Below are 20937 nucleotides of genomic sequence, written 5' to 3'. Positions count from 1 at the left end.
TTGTTTGACTCTAGGAGCTTTGGGAATGTTAATGTAATTAAATTTAATATTCATGTACATAATTACATCTCATCTATGTGTGCATTGGGGAGAACCATCTTAAGGAATGCAACACATATCGATTTGTCCAATGTGATGGAGGAATTATATGTTCTGAAGACTTTTTCTATGAGGTTAGGCATTATTTTCTTGAGATAAACATTCAGTATATTTGGATCCAACCCATCAAATAAAAAATAGCCATCCTATTTACCTTAAGCATACAAGTACAATTTATAAGAAATATAACAAAATTGGTTTAGCTCATGTATAAGGCATTGTACAATGCAATTTAGCATTTAACTAAAGCATGGATACCATTTCAAAAATTATTGATAGTGATGTAGACTCATTCATCAATATCAACCATATTGAAGTATCAGATAGAATCTTTACCTAGGAAGTCAAGCTGAAAGAAAAGGCCTCATCCATCAAAATCTTTAGAAAAGAAACAATTTGTCTATTTTATTTGTTGATTGTGAGATTAGTGGTAACCAATCTTTAAGCATGAGACATAAAAATTACAGTTATCATGCCAGTTGGAGAAACTTTGGAGGAAGTAATTTCACACTTTCTACTTTAAGTGTACAACAACCAACTTTATCAGCCTCATCATCATCCTATAATTCAATAAAGTAATAGAAATTGTAGTGTCATAGACTATACACCCTTGCTAGTATTGTACAATTTCAAACTTAGTATAGCAGCCACCTTAGTGTGTTTGCATCTTGCATTATTATTTCCCTTTAAGAATTTAATTAATTAATTAAATTAAATCTAAAGTCCTATTTCATCACTTCATACATCATAAAATTGGGCCCTTTACCATAAGTGTGCCCCTTTTTTATTTTATTCCTTCAATAAATCATTTAATCATAAAACCTAATTATGTCTTATTTCAACCTTTAAGGCTTTATTTCACATATCAAAAAACCTCAAAATCAGCTATAACTTTGGGATTTACTCTAATATCATCATATCTAATGACTCTAAAAATTTGGTGAAAAGTTGGTCGGACCGTGGTGGGAATGCACATGGTCCTTAGCTTTTTCCTGAAAATTTGGGAGCACAATTCTATGATATTATTATGCTTAACCCCAAAATATTGGTGGGAAATTCAATTCCTAGGTTCGCCGAAAGGCGGAATTAAATTTAGATCTAGGGTTTCATATAGAAGAGCTCTCTTTCTTCATTTGAAAGCAACAAAGATGGATCTAATCTAAGGGAGTTTTCAACAAAGCAAGCATAAGGAGCCTTCTATGTAGTGAAAGAGAATCCTATGTGGAGTATTCAACAACATTCAACAACATTCATAAAGAATTTTTCAATCATTCAACATCAATTAGGAGCCTTGAAGGCATCGAAGAATAATATGAGATCTAGTGGCAATATCTCTCCCTTGGGGATTGGTATGATTTGATGTTATTTTCATGTCTCTATCTGAGCTTCCTTACATCAATTTGCATATTTACATTTATGCTTTAGATAATTTAGCATATTTGGTTTTAATAATTATTGTTTACATTCACATTTACATTTAGGGTTTACTCTCATGTGTAGGGTAGCTCTAGTTTCTTTCATTTTAGGATCTTGCATACACACAAGGTTCTAAAACACACATTTTCAGTACATTATCGGCTATTTTTGGAGGTGGAAATCACCAAAATAGGGGTTTGACTAAGTAAAAAACCCATATAGCCACCCAAACCTTCCCTTTTCAGTTGCAAGTGTAGAAACAAGCATCTGGATGCAATTTCAGATCTGGAAAAGGCATCAGAACCACTCAGAAGTCTCAAAAGTGTAGAAATATGTCAAGGAAAGGGGTGTGGAGCCCTATTCCTTCCTAGAATAGGGGAGTGGTGCCTTCATCGCTCCATTTTGCAGTCAAATTTAACATGTTGCAGACTCGGGACCTCCTGTTTACAGTGTCTCAGTTATAGCTCTCTGTTAATCAATCAAGGACACTAGTATGGCACATTGGTCCTAGTCATTTTTGTTCAATTTGAAGCATCAGTTACACATCCAAAATCCTCCCCCTTTCATTCTTTCAGTATCTCAGTTTTAGATTTGCAAGTTTGTTCAATTTCAAGTTCATTTGTGCTTCATTCTTTATCTCCTAATCTAGTTGATCATTCAAACCCTAGATTTTCTCATCATTTTCAAGAAGAGGAATAGAAACCCTAAGAGATAATCCTTGGCCCTCTCTTTCTCATTGGAAGTAGCCAAAGTGATCTATCTCCCTAGGTTCTTTCGTATTCCCAATGTGTTGGCAAAAGTGGAATTAGGTCCTAGTCACCTGGTCTAGCTTTTCCCACCACCACATTTTGGTGAACCCGATGTGAATCCAACCTTCTTTAATTTTGATTTATGTACTTAGATATGAGTTTTTTTTCTATTTCAAATTTAAATTTACATTTAGCAGTTTCAATTCCTTGCAAATTTCAAAATTTAGAGGTTAATTTTGTTGAAACCCTAATTTTTCAATTCAAAATTGAACTTGTAGATAGCTTAATTTGGATCATTAATTTTAAATCTGATTTAGGAACACATTTCACTCATAAATTACATATTCTAAATCAACATTTAGAGTGCTTTCATTGGTTAAAATTGAACATTTCCTTCTATTTTGCATATGTTATCATTTGAAAGAGGAAATATTTTGTCATGATGCATTCATTTCCTAGATGTGATAATGGGTTAGCTTCCCTTGTTTCAACATTTCCATCTCTTAAATAACCTCCTCATATCTATGAAAACATTATAGTACCTAAAATATTTGTTACCAATCCCTTCAAAACTCTCCAATGCTCTAAGGATGAAGATTTAAAGAGTGATCTTGACAATTCTCCTAAAATATGTTCTTCTCATCTAGCTATCTTAGAGGAAGAGGATGATATCGTAAACACTTTTATTAATTTTAATTTAACTACTTTACATGATGTCTCTCTAAGTGAAAAGGTATTGATGGATATTGGCATGTTAGTACAACAAGAGGTTAAGAACAGTTCTTCCAAAGATCTCCTTCCTAAGCATGAATCTTTGGAGAAATATTTTCATCTCCTTCCTAAATAATACTCCCATCATGAGGTTAATTTTGTGCTAGAAGATGGTATTGTCCCTACTTTTCCTTGAAATGACATTTCCTTTTTTGATTTCAACAAAATCCCACTAGAGATGAAGCATTAATGAGAAATGCTTTCCCTTCTCCCAAAGTTTGTCTTACCCCTAAAGATTCCTTATAGAAAGAAGATGAAATCATAATAAATTCCCTTAATACTCTCTCTCCTAAATATCCCATTGAAAACATTTTGAGGAAAGCGGATGATTTAAACACATGTAGTGATGCTCTCCTTCATAAGGATGAAGAATTAATGAACAATGTTATCCCTTCTCCTAAAATTGGCAATAGCAATAACGACATCTTTGTGTAGGATATTTCTAATAATTTTTCTAATGACCTCACTATTTGGGATGAACCATTAGAAGAAGGTGTTGATTATTATTTACCCCATGAGAGAACCCTAGCCAAAGGAGATAGAATCATGATTGATGACTCCCTTGATATCATCTTACCTTCCATGAATCTCAATCATTCTCCCTCTAAAAATAAATCATCTCCCTTTCCTCAACTTGGTTTTACTCATAAGGATACCCTAGTTCAATATAAGATTGTTGACATCTCTTTCAAAGATCTCCCTCTCAAAGGTGAGACTTTAAAGAGTAACCTTGATCCTTTTCCTAGAGAGTTTATTCCCCATGTAGATACTTTGGTGATAAAGGATCATATGACCTTTCCTAAAACATCAATGCCTACCCATAGTCTCCCTCCTAAAATTGGTGTTATCCATGATAACATTTTAGTGCAAGAAGAGACTATCAACAATTCTTCCAACAATATTATTCATTCTTCTTCTAAGGACACCTTTGATATTCCTAAACCATCCTCAATAAATTTGATACATGTGAATGAAACACCTAATAAACCCCTCTTCACAGGTCAAGGTGCTTATCCTTCTCAAAATTCCCCATGTAAGCCTATCTTAGTGGTTCAAGGTGACCTTATGCTAATGAATTATTCTTTTTGCACTCCTAAGAAACCTATTATTACTGTGCAAGGAGGTTATCCTACTAAGAGCCCTTATGAGTATGCTAAGAAAATTATTGGAGAGAGTTATCATGTGGTTTCTCATATCTACAACACAAGAACCAATAGTCAACCTAGTCCTCCTCCAGTTATCCCAACTTCATTTCCTCCCTCTCAACCTATTCTTCCACAAGAACCTCGCATATCAAATCTTAGCAAGGAGTATGGTCTCATTGAACAACTTAAGGCCACTCGTGCTAAGATTTCTATTTGGGATTTTGTTCAAACTTCACCTTCTTATCATAGGATGTTACAAGATGCTTTGAAAAGCTTAGATGTCCCACCTGCAGTGACACCTAATAACATGTCCACTTTGATTGATCCTACAAACAAATCCAAAGCTCAAATCATATTCACAGGAGATGAGTTACCTTCTCCTAAAATCCAAAATCAATATGATCCTCTTATAATTGTGGTTAATATCCATGATAGTGCTATAAGGCGAACCCTTGTGGACATTGAATCTTCCCTTAATGTTTGTGGTGTGGAATTATTCAATAAGATTAAAGTGGATAGTGCTCTCATCGAACCTTCTTCTCTCACTATTTTAGGTTTTGATAATGTGGCTAAACAATGTCTAGGTGTCATAACCTTTCCTATTAAGGTAGGTCTCATTGTGTTACCTACACCCATTCATGCTATGCCTGGTAATTTGACATACAAATTTACATTAGGGAGACCTTGGATTCATAGCATGCAAGTTGTCCCCTCAACTTTGCATAGGCAAGTCAAATTTATTTATAACAATACAAAATACACCTTATTAGTTGATACCAAATTTCAAGAACAATTAAAATATGGATCTTCTTGTTCAAATACTTCCCATTCTTCTCCTAATCCCCCTACTTCTTCAAATACATCCATTCCCTTCGATGATGTTGTTCCTTCTAGTACTCCTGATTCTTCTACTCAATCAAAATTTCCTCCCAAGGATCTCTTTTCTCCCGAAGAAGTTATCACAAATGATGATTGGGGATCTCTAGACTTTACCCCTACTTTTATAGGAGAATATAGGGTACCTTGTAATGAATCTAAGACTCAGAAGGAGAAATCTAAGGAGGAACCTAAAGAGAAACCTACTTTGTCGAAACAACTAAGTAACCATTTTGTGGTTGTTTCTAATTCAAATGATTCTTCAAATCCTTCCTCTAATTCGTATAGCACTAAGACCTATGAGGCATCACAATCTTTTAATTCGGCATCCCTTTATGGTCCTAGTTTTCACATTTTAGCTAAGAGTGGCTATGATGGAAATGGTTGTGGTGCAAATGAACAAGGAATTAAAGTTCCTTCAGAACATGATACACATGGAGCTTCATTTGGACTTGGATATAATCCTTCTAAGCCCACCAAAGCATCTAAAAGACTATCTCTCAATGTGAATGCTATAATTCATAGTGATGATGACCTCACCTCAATTAAATCATCTTTTACTTATTTCAACACTCATCCCCCTCATAAGGAAATCTTGGTGATGAACAAATCTCTTTATGAATCTCCTTAGGAGATTTATAATCCCACTTATGAGGCTTTATTTTCTACTCATTTTAAAATCCCTTCTTCTAGGAATAAGGCTCTGATGAGCTACACTTATCCCTTTCCCAAGATTTCTTGTGTGCAAGAAAAGTATGTCTTAGTGGACTATTCTTTTCCTATAAACTTCTCTCTCTCTAAAGACCCTTTAAGCTTCATCATCTTATACATGTTTTTAATGTCACTTATAGTAGAGCATTTAACATGTCATATTCAAATACCTCATTCAATATATCATGTATTTAAATAACATTAATGGTTATTATGTTTCTCATCATTGTGTGACATTGGTAGCTCACTTACTGGGGGCTCATTGTCATTCATGATGGTACAATTTTATGTGAAATCATACTTTTGGAAGCAACATAATAGCCTATTTCTATCTCATCTCTTCTCCCTATATATGGGGGGCAAGAGTGATTTCAAACATCTCTCCTTATGATTAAAAATTTCCCCTTTGTGAAGTAGTGTCTTCTATAAGGATTTCTTATTGATTAGGTGTATTCATATTTGAATTCCTTCTCTCATATTGGAACAAGCATCCCTAATGGGGAGCTTAAGTACATATCCTTAATTGGGACCTCCTCCTTTGGTGTTTGAATTCTTTGATCATTCTTCAATTTATTTTCTTCATTGAGTAGTATCTTTTAAAATAAAACCCTTCTATTTTTTGCACGTGCATATCCCTGATGAGGATCTCTTTCCTTATTTTAGAAGAGTGCTTTTATAAATAATCTCTCTTTGATGTCATCTCAATCCTCTTCTCCTTTCAAATATCTTGCATTCATTCATTATAGAAGATGTTATATTTATCTAAGACAACTCCTCTTGAAGGTAGATGTCTTTTTAAAACAGATCTCCTCTCCTCCAAGGATATCACATACACTTATATAGCAAGATATCTCTTTTGAACTATCTTATCCTTTCTTTAAGAGCATTCCCTCTCTTTCTTGGATGTATGATATTGTTGCATGATGGATATCTTATTGGTGTCGAAGGTAGGCATCCTTGTTCTACTTTCACACACATGCATGAGGTTGAGTGGAACTAACGGTGTTCTCACTCTCTTCCTTTAAATGGATCACCCAGACAAACTCTGGGGGCTAGTTTTCCATGTCCTTTTCTCCATGGATCACCTAGTTTTAGGGGCGAGATGTCCATGGTTCCTTTTCTTCTTCCTTATCTTTGCATTTGTTTCCATTTAAATCTTTCATCTTGTGTTAGAGAGCTCTCAAATCCTCACACACTTTGTTGTGTTGGAATTGAGGCTTAGTTCTCTTTCTTAAGAAATGATTCTCCATTAGTTTTTGATCTTGTATCAAATCTTCTTATGAGCATTTGTCATCAATATTTTTTCACAATTCGATGTGGTAAACGTGATACCCTATTTCAACTCACTAAATTTAGAAAGTCAAAACAGGGGGGGGCATATAGCTACCCTCAAATTTTCATCACCTTCCTTAGTAATCATTCAGGTGATTTTGTGATTTTATCTAACATGTGTTTTTGTAGGGTGCGGATCCTAACTATGCACTACAAATATCACTGAGGGCTTCATCTGACAATTTGTGGATATATCCTTTTTCATGAATGTTTACTTTTCTATACTTTATCTTGCATATGCACGTAGTGTCATATGATCACTAAAGTGGGGGCTAAATGTAGTGTCGTAAATTATACACCCTTGCTAGTGGCATACAATTTCACACTTAGTTTAGCACCTGCCTTAGTGTACTTGCATCTTGCATTATTATTTCCCTTTAAGAATTTAATTAATTAATTTAATTAAATCTAAAGTCATATTTCATCACTTCATATATCATAAAACTGGGCCCTTTACCCTAAGTGTGCCCCTTTTTGTTTTATTCCTTCAATAAATCATTTAATCATAAACCCTAATTATGTCCTATTTCAACCTTTAAGGCCCGATTTTGCATATCAAAACACCTCAAAATCAATTGTAACTTTGGGATTCTCTCTAATATCATCATATCTAATGGACCTAAATATTTGGTGAAAAGTTGATCAGACCATGGCGGGAATGCACATGGTCCTCATCTTTTTTCCCAAAATTTTGGGAGTGCAATTCTATGATATTATAATGCTTAAACCCAAAATATTGGTGGGAAATTCAATTCCTTGGTCAGCCTAAAGGAAAAATTAACTCAAAATTAAGATCTAGGGTTTCATATATAAGATCTCTCTTTCTTCATTAAAAGACAATGAAGATGGATCTAATCCAAGGGATTTTTCAGCAAAGCAAGCATAAGGAGCCTTCTATGTAGTGAAAGAGAAGCTTATGTGGAGTCTTCAACAACATTCAACAATATTAATCAAGAATTTCTAAAGCATTCATCATCAATTAGGAGCCTTGAAGACATTGAAGAATAATAGGAGATCTAGTGACAATATCTCTCCCTTGGGGATTGGTATGATTTCATGTTATTTTCATGTCTTTGTATGAGATTCCTTACATCAATTTCCATTCATTCTTTAGGTCATTTAGCATATTTGGTGTGCAGCATTGTTATTTACAAGCACATTTATATTTAGGGTTTATTCTCATGCGTAGGGTGTCTCTAGTTTCTTTCATTTTAGGATCTTGCATATACACAAGATTATAGCACACACATTTTCAGTACATTATTAGCTATTTATGGAGGTGGAAATCATCAACACGGGGGTTTGACTAAGGTAAAACCCCATATAGCCACGCAAACCTTCCTTTTTTAGTTGCAGGTGCAGAAACAGGCATTCAAAGGCAATTTCAGCTCTGGAAAAGGCATCATAACCACTCAGAAGTCTCAGAAGTGCATAAATCTATCAAGGACAGGATCATGGTGCCCTGGTCCCTCCATTTTGCATTCAAATTTGACAGGTTGTAGACTCAGGACCTCCAGTTTGTAGTGTCTCAGTTACAACTTTTTGTCAATCAATTAGGGACAATGGCATGGCACCCTAGTCCTAATCAGTTTTGTTCAATTTGAAACATCGGGTACACATGCAAAATCCTCCCCCTTTCATTCTTTCAATATCTTAGTTTCAAATCTGCAAGTTTGTTCAATTTCAAGTTCATTTGTGCTTCATTCTTTATCTCCTAATCTAGTTGATCATTCAAACCCTAGTTTTTCTCATCATTTGCAACAAGTGGAATAGAAACCCTAAGAGATAATCCTTGGCTCTCTCTTTCTCACAAGAAGTAGCCAAAGTGATCTATCTCCCTAGGATCTTTCGTATTCCCAATGTGTTGGTAAAAGTAGGATTAAGTCCTAGTCACCCGGTCTACTTTTCCCGCCACCACATAAATGTTATTCCAAAATAGTTAAATTAATAAGAGAGAACATCTACCTTTCACTTCTTACACAAAATTTCATAATACTAGATCAATAATTAATTTATATATCTAATTATTTTTCATTCACTAAATCTGACAATAGATTGCTTATAGGCATACAAGTTCACTTTCTCAATTTTATGGATTGATGACCTATTCTAGTATCTACATGCCAAAAAAATTCACAAAAAAGGAAGAAAAGGCCTAAAAATAAAACAATGAAGAGTTGATATTCTTAGATCTGGGAATGCTTGTATGCAAAAATTTCTTCAATTGGCTAATTTTTACTATGTTTACTAATTGAAAAATTGTCCAATGATTAGCCAACTCTATAAATGAAATACAAAATTCAGTTCAAAAAAATTAAAATAACAAGTGGAAGAAAGAACAAGGAATAGTCTAAAGTTGTTCACATGGGGTAGTGAAATAAAAAATAGTGTATTCATAGAAAGAGATAGACAACCCCAATAATTATTTATCTATACATCATAAGTCAAATGAAACAATGACACATTTTCTATAGATTAGCACACATAAATAATTGCTAAAAATTAATAACACTCTAAAAACACACACGATACTTGTTTGGAATAGAATTCAATACATGTTTGGACCAATTTACAAATAGAGAAAAAAATGTAGCTAACTACATTAAATTAAATTCCAATGATGCAACAACAACATTTCTTAAATGTTATTGAAAGAATACACAACAATATCAATTCAAAAATGTTCATGTATACACAAATCTATTGTACAAACTAAGCATCCTCTATTAGATCGCCTTTTGATTTTCAGTCCTTAAAGCAAGCCTTTCAATAAGATAAGTGGCAAAAAAAATTTGTTTCTTAGTTATATTTTGTGATTTGAAGTGTTTTGCGTATGAATCTCGAATATTATCAATGTAATCTTCCATGAAAACAAAAAAAAATTCTTTACATCACAAAATTTATTGGATACAAACCAACTGATGTCAATTTAATTATTCCATAAACGGTGACCAAAATTCAGCAAGCACGAGAGAAAAAAATTACCTTAAGCATTCTTGCCTTCTCATACTTCTCTATGTCACTCTGAACTTTTAGAGAATTACTGGCATCCAAAAATACATAGTTGAATTCCTTGAGATTGATTAAGTTATACCAAAAAGCCAACCATGTGACAGTTTTATCATTCTTGACCTCCTTCCACCTATAAGGAGGAAATAGCCCAAAAAACATACTTAGAACCAAGAAAAAAAATTTGCATGTTTAGTAGTGAACACCAAAACTAGATATCACTGATAATGGCAATTAGCAATAGACAACACATATTGTATGACTTGTAGCTTGGAATTGGACATTCTGGAATGGAGATATCCTTCCCAATGTTAATAGTAATATCCTCTGGATTAATATACTTCTTCAATTTACCCATCTATGAATAGGTACAATTTTTTTTTATTATTGTAGTACTAACAAAATATTCAGAAAGAAATGATAACCACGAGTAAAAAATTCCAGCCCTAAAAAGCCAAAAAAATTTAAACTTTTAGCATATCAATTTCTTGAAGTAGATAAAAATCAAACCTTTGCATGCTCTCCCCAATCATGGAACAACTCAAAGGGTTGAACTTTGAAATTGCCAACCTGCAGCAATGCAAATGATAAATCTTTGTCACCAGAAAGGCAAATGAAAAGGAAGATAAAAATAAGGTTATGTAATATTCTAATTATCACCAATAAAAATGAATTGTAGACCTTTTGTTTCACTCCATCCATAATAGACCACGTGTATTTTTCCTCTTCTTTTATCTTTTCTTCTTTCAATTTCTTTGTTTTCTGCATTGACACCACAATTTAATGAATATATGTTCAATATTTAAAACATAACAACATAACAACAAATTGTGTCAGTTTCTAATTGATAAGGTGTAGCTGAGTTGTATATAAATTCTTCCACATGATACAGAGTGCTAATAGAAATTACATTTAAATCCATAAATAATCCTCCTGTAACAATAACAATAAGTGGAGAATATATTAGAACTATACACTATATTTACACAAACTTGCAATCCAAACCAATGGATTGGACAAATAAAAATATTAAATATAAATAGTATTTTTTTCCTTCAAATCTACATCAAGTTGTGATAAAATCCATAAATATCTTCCTACCTTAACTGACATGGAATAGATGAGGATTTTAGAAGACATGGAGCTTTTTTTTTTCTCTCTTATTTTGTTGATATGCCATGCATTCTACAATAAATTTTCAAACATCGACTTTCAGCCCCTCCAAAAAGAAATCTTGCTTGATTCTATGATCTAGAGTGCCTACCTACCTATTGGAGATCCATGTAGTTCCATCAATACCTTAAAATTAAGCTACACAAATTGATTGAATAAGGTAGCGATATGAAATGGTTAGGTAGCTCATGGTTACTATAAAATGTGTTGAAAAAGGCAATAACATGAAAAACAAAGAACCAACACCAAGACGATAAAGAGAATAAGCACAACAATAATAAGTAAAGTAGCAATTACATAACTAGCAATATTATCATCTCAATCCCTTTACCTATCTATCTATCTATTGCCTAAAATGAGATGCATAGATATGGTTGTACAATGAGTTAGCTTCGATCAGATCAGCTTGAATTTTATTCACGGACTGGGACTGATAGACTCGGAGTCAAAATAGGTGTGCTAAACAATATTAAACTAGCACATCTCTCTCTCTCTCTCTCTCTCTCTCTCTCTCTCTCTCTCTCTCTCTCTCTCTCTCTCTCTCTCTCTCTCTCTCTCTCTCTCTCTCTCTCACACACACACACACACAACCCATATCCTCTCTCCCTCAATCTATCTCTCTCCCTTTGTTCCCCCTCTTCTCTCGGTCCCTTTACCTATCTATCTCCTTCTTTCCCTTTCTACGTATCTTTCTTCATTTCTCTCCCTCCCCATCCCCCTATTCATCTCTCTATCTCTACCACCTCTCCCTTTCTCTTCTCATAGATCTATGTCTCTCCCTCTTTCTCTTCTCCTCTCTATCCACCCCCCCTCTCTCTCTCTCTCTCTCTCCCTCTCTCTCTCTCTCTCTATATATATATATCTTTATATCTCTATCTTTCTATTACTCTATCCCAACATTTAAATTTCTCTCTCTTCCTCTGTACCTCTCTACCTTTGCCTTTGTATCTCCCTATCTCTCTCTAACTTTATCTCTCCTTCTACCTCTCTATATCTATTTATTTCTCTCCCTCTTCCAATCTGGCTCTATTTTCATCTCTACCTCTTTTTTCCTCTCTCTAGATGTGACTCTCTCTTCCTCTTCCAAAACCACTACATCTATATCTATTTGTCTCTCTATCTTTGTCTTTCCATATTTCTTCTTCCATATCTCCCCGTATCTCTATCTCATTATCTCTTCATATCTATCTACGTTTATATCTATCTACCTATTGAAGTCATGTACATCACAATTTGTGATAAAAAAAATAGATTTAATTTTCCCCTAATTAACTTTCGATGCCTCTTTAATGTACCCATTGCACACCAAAATGCGATTGCTAGTTTACTATTTCTATAGTAGTAAAATAAAATATAAGACTACACTGGACATTCAACTTTCGAAAAGTACAATATTAATAATAGATTACATTTTCTAATCCAAGATTCACATGATTGGATGATCGCATCCATATAAACCAAAACAACCCTAATTTTGTTCAATTTGAATCAACTATTGAAAATAACAAAAAGTTACATAATCTGATATTGTCATTCATGACGATCTTAATAGATTTATTTTTTCTATTATAAAAAGTAGATCTCTTATACATTTTTCCACATATAACAAATATTGTTTAGCACACCTATTTTGACTCCGAGTCTATTAGTCCCAGTCTGTGAATAAAATTCAAGTTGATCTTATTGAATCTAACTCATCGTACAACCATATCTATGCATCTCATTAAAAAAAAGAGTTGAGAGAGAGTTCTGACTTCTCTTTCTTCCTACCCACAAGAGTTCTCCATACAAGAATAAAAACAATGATCCAGCATAAGTAGTTCAGAATACCAAGAAAGTAGTGGAATATTCATATAAACTATAAACAGCGAAATCCTTACTTTGTGTCTCGATTTACTGATTCAATAGCTAAGATAACATGATAGTAGATATCATGTAGGAGACGGGGTATGGGAATCGCCTGTAAAATTGTAGCCTTCTTTAAAGCAAGTCCAAACTCATTGCTCATGTCCATCTCTTCACAACTCATCTCATCCGGAACTATCCATTCAAACGAATGGAGTAAAGAAGCCAAAACCAAATGAATCATACGGCTCACCAATGGAAGCCCCAGAAAAATTCTTCTCCCTGCTCCAAATGGAATGAGCTCAAATTTTTGTCCATTGTATTCTATCTTCTTACTCTCTCCAGATTGAAGAGTCCCTCCCAATGGCCCACACGTTCACCATCACCTCGTTGTATTTGGGTATCACAAATCCATCGATCTCAAAGGAGCTTTTGGCTTTGCGGGGTAACAGCAGAGGACTCGCCAAATGCAATCAGAATACTTCATTCGGATCTAAGTCGGATTATTCAACTCTTTGCTTGCAATCAATGATTTCATCCAGTTCTGCTCGGACTTTGCTTAATTTCTTTGGATTGCGAATGAATTCTACCATGACCCATTCTATTGTTGTAGTTGACGTTTTAGTACCTACAAGAAATAATTCCTGAAACTAGAGAGCACAATTACAGATCGAGAAAATATCAGAGACTTATAAACTAGTAATTTTTTAAAATTCTTTTCAGTTCTACTTATAGCTATTGGCTCGAATACCAGGTAAAGTGAAATCTTTGTTGAGAAACATGTGTCTCAACCTTGCAGTCTTTTTCTGGAAAATTCCAGAATTTGTTTGAGGTAGTTTTCCACATGTTTATGCATTGGAAAATGGTTAGTGAGTTGTTAAAAATGAGTCTTGTCCATAGTAGAATATAGGTGGGCCATTTTTAGAGCCTTAATGACTCATTTTGTGACTTTTAAGAGGGTCTAAGCTAGGGGACAAAATTATGGACGGGATTACTATTTTAACCTGGTTGTTTTTCCATTTTGGAAATGTAAATGTCAAAAATGGGCACCATGTGGCATGGTGGTTAAGCCCATGGTTTTGTAAAACCACAAGTGGTTTCTAGGTTGTAAAATCACTATAAAAGGAGGGCTTGGGGAGGAGTTTGATGATTGAGTTTTTTGCAAGACTAGATGCTAGAAGGAGTCTCTCTGAGTTCGAGTTGTGGTGATGCACTCCTGTAAGAACTTGCATTGCAAGTGTATTGAAATCAGCTTGATTTGATAATACATTGTGCGAGTTTTGGAGGGTGGGGTTTTTTTCCTAGAAGGGTTTCCCCATGGTAAACACTGTGTTATGTGTTCATTGCTATTTTGTTTATGCTTTATTGTGCATTTCTTGATATCTTAGTAATATTTAAGTTGAAAGTTGCATAACCATCCCCTCAAGATTAGTGTAGGAAGCGTTTCCACACACCTTTGCTTCCTTACAATCTTCACTTCTGAAACCCAACGGAACATCTAGAACTCAGAGTGGTTATGCTCAATGCTTTGGCTTGTGGTGTCGAGCCTTTGCTGTATGAATCCATTGAAAAACTCATACATGGCCTTCAAATGCATGGTCATCTCCCGGGACATGCCCTACGGGTCAAGGAACCGAAGAAACGGAAAAAGGTCGACCAAATTGGGTATTTCCCATACATTATCTTTGAGCTCCACAGAAGTTGGATTATGCGGATCGAAGACGCTTGTGCTGAAGATCATGTTGTCTAACAAATTTAGAGACGTACAGAAAACTATATGCGCGATATCCACAACTTTCCCCGTGTCCTTGAAAATGATTCGAGTCATCTGAAATACTTGATCTCTTCTGAGGTGTTGTAGAGCTTCAAGTCTTTTGGTGCTAAAAAGCTCAACAATTGAAATTCATCAGAGATTGTACCAGTAAGGACCATATTCACCCCAAGCTAGAGAGGACTTATGATGGGAAAGTGACTTGGCTGCTTCAATTACCGTTCGCCCAGTAAGGAGGTGGTCGTTTGTTTTGAGGAGGTCTTTGGCCATGGTAGGAGAGGAGGCGCGATCTGAATTATTTTGTCAATTCAAAGGATGATACCCAAAGTAGAATTTGTGGTATTGTAAACACATAACAAATCATATAAAATTTCATTTCATTGAAAATATGTAAGAACCATACAATTTTTGGCAAACTCTATGAAAGAGAGTTGTGTGCCCTTGAATCTATCCCATTTGGGCCAACTTTGTAAAAGAGAGTTGTATGTCTGAGCCTGTACAATTTAGGCAATCTTGTGAAGGAGCGTATGCCTATAACTCTGTAACTCCATCTCTCCAACTCCTTGCAATTGGATTTGAATTGGACTTATTTATAAGCTTTCAAAGAAGCTGAACAACCACCACATTTATGTCCTCATCGGAAGTCGAAAAGACAATCCCATATTGAAAGGTTATTACATTTATATGAGGACAAAAATTAATTAAAGATTAAAATATTTAATACTCTGATTTATTTATGATCATTTTCCTAGCTGAAAGAGGTTTCCTAGTAGGAGGTCCAAGAGGAAGAGGAAGAGAAGGCCTTCTCCTACTACTCTCCCTTCTTCGTAGAAAGAGGAATAATATGAGTGAAGCGGTAGTGAGGAGAAGAGAGGACCATGGAAGCGATGAAATGTCCATACCAACTGTAAACAAGGAGATGCTTCTTTTGTTTGGCTTTTTGGTATACACTATTTTATCAATGTAATGTCACAGTTATCTAGAACAAACCATTCTTTCCAGATTTTATTAAGGATTCATTAATTATGAAATTAACCAATAAAATAATAGATAACAGTCACAAAAATTTATGTAATGCTAAGTATTGGATATCTATGTCAATTTTCAGTAAACTTTTAAGTCTTTTATTTTGAAAACATTCACACCATAGTTCAAATTGGGTAACATCTATAAATGCATATCTATCTCATATTTCATTTAACTTTAGGTCTTTTAATTGGATAAGAATAACATGAAAAATTTCAAACGGGGCAATATTTTGGAACAAAACACAATAACATAATTACAAAAAGTCAATTACACATTGAGAATGGATACAATGGATAGCAAGGAAACTCTCATGAGAGAAATACTCAACTTGGAAAAATATTTACACTAATTGTATTATTTAGAAGGTGAAACATTACAATGTGCTTATAGAGTCTCCATGAAATACTTCTTCAACACCAAGCTCATCTAGTACACTCTTCATGTATCTGAGCATAATGAATAATTATGCAACTAGACATCACATGCTATAATTCACCTATGCACTCTTTAGGGGACCTCAATACAAGTGATAGCCAAATTTAATCACTAAACATGTGCTTGTTTTTACAAAACCAAACTCACATAAATATAACTCACATAATTTTCTTTTTGATATTAAATTTTTATCAAAATTAATTTTGATTTCAAAGTGCAACCCTATATAAGTATCTAACCAATGTCCAAAATATTTTACAAGTGGACCCAAATTAATATTCAATATGACTAAACATATCCCAAGAATGCATCACAAATAAATATTTATTTTACGTAATTAATATAATTATTTCTTGTGCGAAGTGTACAACACATTTTCCAAACACACATGCTAAAATTGGTGTTTAGCTATCTCAAGGTGGAAGGATGAAAGGGACCAATTAGCTAAATTATTAAATAATAGGTTTGTGACCTCTAGATCACTCTATGAGTATAGACTTGTCTTGAGATAAGATAATGGTCAAATGGAGGTGGTTAATGACTAGATAGATACAATTGCATGGACCTGTGCAATAAGTAGATGTATTCAAAGAATGTGTGTTTGTATGCTAAATTATTTTAAATAGTAAAAAAAAAAATCCTATGCAAGGTGTACAACACATGTTTTCCTAACATGTGTTTTGATCAACACAATCTCTTTGACCATAGCATCAAATTATGCCAAATGTGTGTTTAGTTGGCTCAAGCTAGAAGTGTGAAGGGGACCAATTAGCTAAATTAGAAAATAACAAGTTTGCAACCCCGAGATCACCCTATGGGTATAGACTTATCTTGGGATGGGATAATGATCAAATGTAGGTGGTAATCACTCGATAGAGACAAGTGCATGAACATGTGCGATAAGTAGATGGATTAAGTGAATGTATAATTGTGTGTATGGATGAATAGATTAGAGTTATGTTTATAGGGATACATGTGTTATATATGGATAAAAGGCTAAGGGGATAAGTCCAACATCATATAAGATTATACCATATGTCACTTTATATATTTATCTGCACAACGTAGTCTTGTATTATGTTAAAACATCATAAATCCAACTCTAATGCATTTGACAAAGAAAATAAAAGTCACATCAAAGTCATGTAGAACTCGTAAATTCTACTCATGTTTCCTAAAACCACTTGTTGAATGCCTTTTGGTAATGCCATGACCATACTATAATTTGAATAAATGATATATAAATTGAGATATCTTATTAATAGGAAATTAGTTATTAGCATCTCTATTGTAAGGGTCTTGAAGTCAAAGTTCTTTTACATCAAATTTTTTAACATAATAAAATATTTACCATAGCTCATTTAAGTTTCATTTATTGACGCTCAAAAAGTTGAAATGACAAATAAAAATAATTTTGAGTTGGATACAAGGTGTAGGACAATACCTTGGTTGATGTGTATTCTTAAATGATATTTAATTCAATGATCAAAGATAAATTTTGACCAAACAAAATAAGATAATTATTTACCATTTTTAAATAAGACTGAAATGTAGGATTACTATTATTTGTTCAAATTTGAAAAATATGATACTTAAATAAAATATTGATCAATCAAATAAAATAATTTAAATTTTTTTGATAAGAATTTATAAATATATCAATTCAAAAACTAAAATCAAAATAATTTTTTTTATTAATACTTTACAAATACCAATACCATACCATTAGTTTATTAAGTGAATACTACACTAACTAAAAATCTACTTATCTCATAGGCTTCATAAGTGGATTTGCGAGTCCACAATTGATCGACAAACCTGTCTCACACTCCTTTTTTTTCGTTAAACTATTTTTAGATCACCGATTATCGAAAATAAAACTGATGATGTAGGTATTCATTACCCACTTGAGGATAACCCTAAATGGTGGGAATGATGGCACTGTGCACGCATTTTTGGTGCCCTTTCTTATGCAAAGTCACATTAGCGCTTTCATACATGTTTTTTATCTCTTCTCTGCACTGGGTATCTTCTATCACTTTCATTAACACATAATAGATTAAGAAAAACATGTTTGGATGTGCAAAGCACAAGTCGCAACTACAACACTCCAAACCCAATTTCCAATTTTCATCATTCATGGGAAGCATACCATTAGAGCATTGGAGAACCGATCCACATCACAATTATTTGATTTTCTTATTGACAAATTCCTTGCACTTGTTCACGATGCAAGTGCTAGTATATAAATATATATTTTTATTATCTAATTCAAGATTTCTAAATACTTTGATGTTTATATGAGACATCAAAATATTAATGTCCTTCAATTTTAGTCAAACTCATTTATCGATATTGAAGCCGAGACATTACCGAATCTGATAATACCATCCATTGTCATTAGTGAGTATGATGTAGAAGATGAGATACGGGGATTGCCTCTAAACCTGTGGCCTTCTTTAAACCAACTCCAAACTCCTCGCTCATGTCCATCTCTTCACAACTCATCCCATTCGAAAGTATCCAGTCAAAGGAACGGAGGAAACAAGCCAAAATTAAATGAATAACTAGGTCTCTATTACTGAATAACAACTTCTATTAATAAAAATTCAAGTTGACCTCACCAAGTATAATTCATTCCCATGGCCAAATCTATGTAAAATTTTAACTAAACTTGCACAAGATAATATGATCTAGATGGAAAAGAAACATAACTTGCAAGATAAAGAAAAGGAGGGAACACAAGAATAAAATTGAAAAAAAATTGATATTTTTTAATTAATTTAAAAAAACAAAGCAAACATCACATTTATTCATAAATCATGGATAAAAAAGACTGTAATTGCAACTATCTAAAAAAGCAAGAATAAATAAAGGTTGCAATGTTTGCTATCCAAAAAATACGTTCAAAATAGATCGTTAAAGTTATCTACACAGATTTCTAGAGTAACTATCACTCTATTTTTACACTTTAGAACTATCTCATTGAGACTTGGATACAAATGATTCATTCAAAAAACTCCATTTGTTAGATGGTCCCCAAGGTTCGGTTATTATCAGTCCCAACTGCTCTGTTGCTAACCAAGGGTACTGACATAATGGTTTTGGGAGTTGGACATGATTCAATTGATACTTGATGACATTTTAGTGGAAAGGGAGTGAGAAATATGTACAAAGATAGAGAAAGGACAGAACCAAGGAGTGTTTCATGTGTAAAAATATAGTCATGTCACTATTTCCAAAGGTTAAAGGAACCCACATGATAAGGCTTCCTAGATTGATCTTAACCACAAACACAACCACAAAAGAGAAGTTATTCAAAATTCTTCAAAATGTGTCTTGTTATTTTGGCATGATTACTAATGTAAAAGGCTTTTAGGATTCAAAAACTACCAAATGGTAGCATACATCTAGTCTTTTATTTCTTCCAATTTTTCTCTTATAGTTTATTTCCCTTGCTTCACTCTTCCAAATATTTATTAAGGCCTACCTTTGTGAACTTTTCACTGTAGAAATATACAATAGGAGGCAAAGGGAGCATGATAATGTAATATACACCCCGGTTTGCTACCAATCTTTTTTCTGAAATTTTGCATTGTTTTTACCATAGGCAATTTGACAAACAATTTAGTAACATCCCTCAACAAGTTTCTAATATTTTTTCACTATTCTTCTCTTGTAGAGAAAATATATTTGGTTGTTTTGCATGCATGAACTGATGATGTTCATATTTCAATGGCTTTAAGATTACAAAAAACTTGCACAAAACATTCAAATCATTGCAATAATCATATTAAATGACATTACAAGGGTGAGATTGATACAAGAATAACTCTAGGAAATCACTAAGACGGTTAATGAGTTTTTTATCTCATCTCTTTTAATAGTAATTAACATTTAATTTTATAGATTTGTAGCAAACTTACTAGACTGCATCATGCAGTTTTCCTTCCAAACTTAACAACAAATAGGTAGCCTCATTTGCTTATTTCCCCTTGCATTTTCTAACTAAAATATTGTAGCTTACAATATGGGGCAGAGCATTCACAGAAAATACTTCTACTACTACCATACATTGAAGATAAATACACCCTTTTTCCTGTGCCAGACCTTTGCAAGGTTCCACGCCATTGTTTTTTTTATTCTCACATGTTCGACAACCTCCATGTTATGACTTGGATTCTAATTAACCCCTTTACACAGGAGCAAATATGCAACAACATGGCATCTCACCAAGGGACATAGTCCCTCCTAGAAAAAAACCATTATCATGACTATATTATTGCAAATACACTCCATGCCATACCATTTATTTCCCACAAATTGCTCTAAAATTCCAAGCTTGGTAAGTATTGATTTTTCTATTTCAACCAATGAACATGTGGTAGGTGAAATATTGAATGCAAGATGAATGTTATAATTATCTAAATGTTTTTTCTCTAGCGTGAGAATGGAAAGTGTTTTTTATGGTGTGAGACATTACATGCCCATGGGAGGTTTCTCCCAAATAATAAACTATCGTCTAATAAAGAGATAATACCAAATGCACACACCCTAATAAAAAGTTATATATAAC

General features: G+C 33.6%; 1 pseudogene; it reads right to left on the bottom strand.

Moving 5' to 3' along the window:
• Positions 1 to 62: 62 nt before the first annotated feature.
• LOC131035660 (DNA topoisomerase 1 beta-like) lies at positions 63 to 20492 on the bottom strand (annotated as a pseudogene).
• Positions 20493 to 20937: the final 445 nt, after the last annotated feature.

Source organism: Cryptomeria japonica, chromosome 6 (genome assembly GCF_030272615.1).
Source record: "Cryptomeria japonica chromosome 6, Sugi_1.0, whole genome shotgun sequence".
Taxonomy (NCBI): domain Eukaryota; kingdom Viridiplantae; phylum Streptophyta; class Pinopsida; order Cupressales; family Cupressaceae; genus Cryptomeria; species Cryptomeria japonica.
Note: the sequence above shows the minus strand (reverse complement) of the source record. Positions and strands in the feature narration are given on the sequence as shown.